This window comes from Lethenteron reissneri, chromosome 25, assembly GCF_015708825.2.
Source record: "Lethenteron reissneri isolate LAM-NWPU_2019-01 chromosome 25, ASM1570882v1, whole genome shotgun sequence".
Lineage (NCBI taxonomy): Eukaryota > Metazoa > Chordata > Hyperoartia > Petromyzontiformes > Petromyzontidae > Lethenteron > Lethenteron reissneri.
This window is the reverse complement of record NC_083803.1, coordinates 16,621,592-16,628,414: the sequence shown is the minus strand read 5'-3', so window position 1 is coordinate 16,628,414 and position 6,823 is coordinate 16,621,592.

The following is a 6,823-nucleotide window of genomic DNA, read 5'->3' as shown; positions in this document are numbered from 1 at the left end:
AATATATATATTTTTAAACTACGTAGATGATTTTCCATGAAAAATCTCTGCAAAACGGGACTCAGTGACATTTACAAATGGAGTCTTCATTTCGTTAAATGACACCCAGAGAAATACTGCAATAGCTTTAAATACTTCACAACATTGTATATAAAAGTCTAAATACAAGTGTAAAACACAAATGTACGATACTGTGGGTTACATTGATTGGCTTTTATTGTTGATGAGACAGCCTTTCTTTCTCCGTGTCTGATAACTCCCGGCACCCCGTGGCACGCCGACTCACAGGGTCACGATGCCCCCATGAACCCAAAGGCACTCCCTGATCTATCCACCTCCCTGTCGCCCTTATTGTCACCGTTATCCGCTCACCAAAGTGACTCTTGACCTCACCCCCCGAGAGCGGTGAATTCCCGTGATCCACTCGCCCCAGTGACCATCGCAGCTCACGACTCCAATCCCATGCCCAGCACGCCCAGGTTCAGCTTTCCATGCCAGCCAGTCGCGTGCGCGCGCGTGCTCGTAACGTGAGCTGCTGTTGTGCAATGCGCGCGAGGTTTGACCGGTGGATATGAAATTACAGCCCCTGCGTGGGCCCCCTGCAGAAGTGGGAGCTTAAGAAGGTCTGCTCGTGGGGCACTTTGGATGTCTCGCCAACGGAGGCATTCCATCGGCTCCCCGAGATTCTTTCCGGCAAGAGAATTTTGGCCAAGTCACATCTCATTCCACGTTTAGTTTTTTTTTAATAAAAGGAATTAGTGACTAATGCTCGTCAATAAAACGTGCTGGTTATTTATTTGCATAACCAGTGGTGACCACGAGTAGACAAGAAACATCGAGAGGGACGATGTGGCTTATACGCAGTGGCTTATACACCGCAGACCGAAACGCGACCGACCATGATGAGATGGAATCAGCGTGTTATTACAGACCCCAGTGCAACGTGGTAATTAACTATATATATGTAACAAATAATTCCCGAGTTCATTGCATGGCTGAATTTATAAATGTCGAGGTGGAGTTGTCTATCCTCTCAGCAACATTCGATGACTAAGAGTGACTCAGTGTGCGGCTGCTGTTGTCGACGAGACGAAGAAAACGACGAACACGAAATCCACAGCCTTGACCACAATGCCACAGGACGTCTCGTCTTCTCCTCGACGAAGACTGCAACTAACATAACTAGGCGAATCTAACACTGCACCTCAGCTATGGAGACGTTATAGAGTTCCACACAGAGCGCCGTGTACACAAAAAGCACGCACAGCACGTGCGCTAACGCACTTAGTCTGATTGCAGCCACTCAACTCTGGCCCACAATTTTGAGACGTGACCACAAAGCCACGCTGCACGAGACCCCAAACAAAAGTCTGACGGGGAACGACGGGGATTTGTCTTGAGGCGAGGTGCTCAGCCTGCAAGAGGTCGTGTCGCCTTCAAGTGAGGATGTCAGGCGGGGGGCGTAAGAGGGATCCACAAGGGGCTTTGAGCTACAGTCCTGCTCGTCTCTCCCGCTCACCTGGGCGAGTCAAGCGGCGTGTGCTCGACTCGACCGTGTCGATCCTCCACGAGGATTGTGTTGTGAGACGTGGAGACGGGAGCGAGGCAGACGAACTTGATTTTTGACCGAGAGCCCATTGTTTGAGTCTTCGGCTGGATTTAAACGCAGCAACGTAGAAATCCCAATTTTAAAATTGCACACATTAAAAAAATTGATCATAGATCCTGAATAGCGATCATGTGAAACAATAAATGTTAAATCACATAATAAGCCGTACATTATAACGGTACCTGAATGAAACACACATCTATTTAAGAACAACAGCATCAAGAAATCCCAAACTCTGACCCTACAGCTGTTACTTGTTGTGTACCAGAATGCACTTGCGACAATGCTGTATTGGCTAAACACATACAATTGCAATTGGTGAGGCACACATATCGGAGTTTATTGTAAATCAAGAATATAGTTTATTATATTGCTTTATTTTTCAAATACAACTTTTTAATTTCTTCCAATGTAACCGCGAGTAACTTTGGCGAGTGGGCGTCTCTTAATCTGACTCCCGTTCTCATGAACAATGATGACAATTTACTCATTCCACATCTCCACAAGGTGGATCAAAATATCCAAAAGTACACGAGTTGAACACGGGGGAAGAGATGACAAGCGAAGGCGATGAGGGGCGATCGAGTGGACAGCAATGAACTGGCATAGGCAAAGCCAAAACATCTTTGTCTGGTGACACTGAGTAGAGCCCAAAGGGGGTCAGCGGAACCCGAGGCGGCGGGCCACGCACAGCGACCTCACGAAACACAACAACCGGCAGGCAAGGAGCGGGACACCGACCAGCCACCATCACCGCCACGAGCGCTCGACGATGACAACTGGGAGAACACCACGGCGGCTCGTGGGGCTTTGTTCCAGGATTAGGAGAACAAACCGACGCATTCATTAAAGTATGCAAACATGACCTGGCCAAGGACAACTTCCCCGCCGATTATGAGGTTTTTTTGCCGTCAGTTTTTCTTGTCGTTGCTGTTCAAATGACCACAGCGGTAAACACCAGGGGCTCGCCCATTGTCAACAGCAAGGCCATGAAGAAGTTTGCAACTCACTGAAGCGATAACGTGCAGCGTCCGAGTCACTGAGAGGCGAACACTGTCATCACGACTCGAGAGGGAATGGTGAAAGCGTTGGAACCACGACGGAGTGTTGGCGTCCGTGAGCGCCTCTGCGAGAGGGAGGAGGAGGTGGAGGAGGAGGAGGTGGAGGAGGAGGATGATGAGGAGGAGGCTGGCTCTCTGGGTCACGTCTCTCCGTCCGCCTGTCCATCGGCACCCATGCGAGAGAGTGGTGGGGCGAGTTTTGCACGAAAAAAGACGTTCCACCCATAGCCCTTGGAATGATAACAGCGATTATGATGATCGCAGCTGCATCGCACACGCACATCCAGTGTGTGTGTGTGTGTGTTTTTTTTAAAGAGACGTCCCTTTATATTTTCAGGAGGGTCCTGCATTTTGGTTATTTGTTCAATTGCATTCGTAAGTCTTTGGCAAGCGGGAAAAAAAGCTGAGTGCCTGGAGAAAACCCACACTCTCCTGGCCACCCTACCGTGTAACATTTGTGGCAATTAGACTTTTGATTCTCGCGTTTTCCTCAAATAAACTACGATCGTTCATTTGTTGTCTCAAATGCGGCACAGAACGTGGTGCAGACGAGATGACGGAGTGGCGCGTGCTGGTTGCAGGCAGCACGGAGTCGGGCTGTACGCTGGAACTGCGGACAATTCACGTGGCACAGGGCTCTTGACGCAGAGCATCCGGACAGCGATTAACAATTCCATAAAAACCCACCTCCCAACGCCACTGGCCAACACTTAACAATAAACGAACTCAAACTTATATGTTCACCGTTTAACATATTCCATTGTTTTGTCAGCAAATCCTGATGTGACTTGGAGTAGAATTTCAGAGGCACGGATAATTCTGCTGTAAGAGCTAAATATCCTCATCCCTCCTGGTTTTAAGCGACTTGGAGCAAGTGCCGTGCCAAAAGTTCGGCATCCACTGACCTCACGGTGCGATTAGAGGAGCGCAAAGGTGGCATCAACTGTTCCTGTGAATATGAAGCCCCGAGATCATGAAGGGCCCTTCTAAGTAGGAAGCAGAACTGTTAAATGCACGCCGAGTGTTCTCTGCGCGTCGTGTGTCACCGCGACTTAAATGTTTACCTCTTCATTTCGAGACCACTGCCCCCCAAACAGCCCCCCGCCATTGTGCGGACCGGGGGCTCTGCACAGAGCCCTGCGCGACTCCAATGGCAGCAGAACGCGCAGAGGTCGTGGGGGTCAGCCAACGGAGCCAGCGTCTACCCAGGCACAACGCGCACACGGACCTTTCCGGTATGTTGAACTTCTTTCGCGCCGTACGTAGCCAACCGTGATCATCGGAGGTTCAAGTTCAAGTTAATTTATTAGGTATAGCCCTGTGAGCCATTCGGCTCTTGGATCGGGTGCAACCGCAACAAACAAAAAACGTGAACAAGAAAACATCTTAAAGTGACTATGCTCAAACAGAAAATCCAAGAAAAGACAACAAAATATTGCAGAAAAAGCACTGTACACCAACGCTGTGTGCAAACATTCCAGTGGGATGCAAGTCAAACAACAACAACCACAAGACAACTTAGATTAAGGCCATCAGTCTAACTCCGTACTACAACAAACAAATATGGCCAAACCAAAAAACTTTTCGAGGTGCCAGGGTGTAAAGGCAAACAGACTAACACACAAAACGTCGTTCTGCAGGTAATGGGGTTTTTAATCTTTACGATTTTAAAAGTGCATGGGACGGGTGATATTTAGTCGACGGATCGAATTGATGAGAGGTCTCCAGGCAAACAATCTGCTGCTGCTGCCGAAACAGACCGCGTGGCGTTGTGGGTGCTGCCCTCGTCCTGTGCGTACACAGTGGACAACACAGTGGACAGGAAGGTCGATGTATGGGAAAAGTAGCCACCCAGCCTCCTCTCAACAGCGGGACTTCAAGTTCATTGTGTTTGTGAAACTGTGCCATACTGTGCCGGGTCACTTGCCAGCAAGTCGCACGTATATTTACCTGAAACTTCTACATTTTCAAATTGAGGAATATCTCTAAATGGGTTGGTACATATTGAATGAATGGGCAGTGTAATGAGTAACAGTTTATACGAAAATTAACCAAACACTTCAACAGCCTCGAATGTTACCTTTATTGTTAATGTGGAATTTCTATTTCCATTATTTACATCCGTGAAAAAGTACACAAATGAAAATGTGTTTTCCGCCAACTTTGAAAGCACTTAACGAATGAGCCAACACTAAATCCCACACCACCTGCTTCCTGATCTCCAGCGAATTAAATGTAAAGTCAGCATGCAAACATCACCATCACCACCAGCACGTGCCCCAACCCGCACGGACCGGGGAGGCGAAGTATGGTCACACAATCCCTCCCGTGGAAGAGGGCGAGCCGTAACGAAGCCACATTTGGCAATGGGGCGATGGCACACTGCCGTACCCCTAAGCCTAGCAATCAGTCGACCAGCCAACAGCAATATGCCCTATCCTTCAGAATATTTATTTATACTGGAGGAATCCGATGAGCTATAAAGCTCTTTTTTCACAGATGTCCAGTAGTGGACATCCTTGACCCGAGCCGTATCTCCACCGGCGTGTCGCCCATCATCCCCTTTGTCGCGTTGTCGTTGTTGTTTCGCTCTGCCCTCTTGCTCGTCACAGTTGGTCCTTCCCCTGCACCTCCAATTAGCACGGTTGGCTACGTACGGTGCGAAAGAAGTTCAACATACAGCTAACATACACACAGCGACAACGCCCTGCTTTGGCCGGGCGTGACGGGGGTGGTGGCTGTTAGGGTAGCAGCCCTGGCCCTGTCAGACGCCGCTAGGGGGGGGGAGGTTGAGTTAGTAGGGGGGGGGGGGGAGAGAGGCCGGGGCGCAGGAGACCCGTGGGGTGGTGGAGACCGGGGAAGCCGGGGGGGGGGGTCGACGTCTCCTCCCGGTCGTTTTTTGTTTCATGACTCCCGGAGCTGCTGATCCCCCTCTAAGCCCCGAAACAGCGTTCCGATTTTTTTAAAAATAAAATTCAATCCTAGCAGTGCCACGCAGCTCAATTAAAGAGCTAAAGCGACCCCCCTCCCCCTTTCTCTCTTTATTCACAGCGAGTTGAAAGAGAAAACGGATGCTGCTCGAGTTCCTGTTTCAGCTGCTGCTGCTTTTTTGGAGTAGGTTTTTTTTTGTCTTGTTTAAGCTTTTTTTTTACAATTCTTGTTTCTTGCTTTAAGTGGGGAAGTGGTTTTGTCCAAAGCCCGGAGAGTTATTTCCGCCCTCCACTGTTAGGGATGCCCAGATGTCTCGAGCACGCTCCTGCAGTTGATTCTGTTGTGCACGATCGTGGGGCAAGGCCATTCATTTGTTGATGGAACACTTGGACACGAACACAGCCCTTTTGCCGCTCCACCGTTGTGGCCACTGGGTTGGTGAAGGCAAGAAGTTGGAGCTGAAGCGTGGAAACAGCACGGTTACAATGATGGATGTTGTGATTCCCAGAATATACTCAATGTCTACTATGTATATTCAAAACTGTTGACATTATTACCACCAGTTGTTTACACCAAATTTCTTAATGTAGCCCCACAGTACAAAATAGAGTTTACAAACTGTAAGTCGGTAAAAAATTCTGCCCTCTATTTGCTATGAAGGCCCATGCCTAAAACGTCGCCGATTCTATTTTTCCCTCAGGGCCACAACAATATTGTGATTTCTGTATTCAATGTATTTTTTTTACGAATGCGTTTTGTTTGTATTGCATTGCGCTTGTGCGCCACTGTCAACGCAGAAGCAGCATCGCCAAATACTCTGCTTAGCTCTTTTCAACGGATGCACGAGTGTCTTCTAAGTCAGAGGTTAAATCCCTGCATTGTACTTGTGGATTCCTGCACGGGCAAAACAACGCCTACCTGTGCAATCGTACTTGCACATCCTACGCTACGCATGGGTAAATCCTTGCTGCTTAGACGCATGCTTACATTGATAACGGGGAAGAGGCGGGTGTATAAATAACGTAAATATGTTGCTGGGACCGAGGCCGTCAGACTTGAACAGATAGTTGGGAGGTTGAGAGCATGGAAGGCCGAGGGAGAGTTCCAAAACCACGGGGCTAGCAGAGGAGAAAGGGTGACCTCCCACTGGGTGTCGGCTGACTGAGGGGGGATGCTTGACAGAAGCCTTTGATTGCTGGAACAGAGAGGAGAGGGAGTAGAG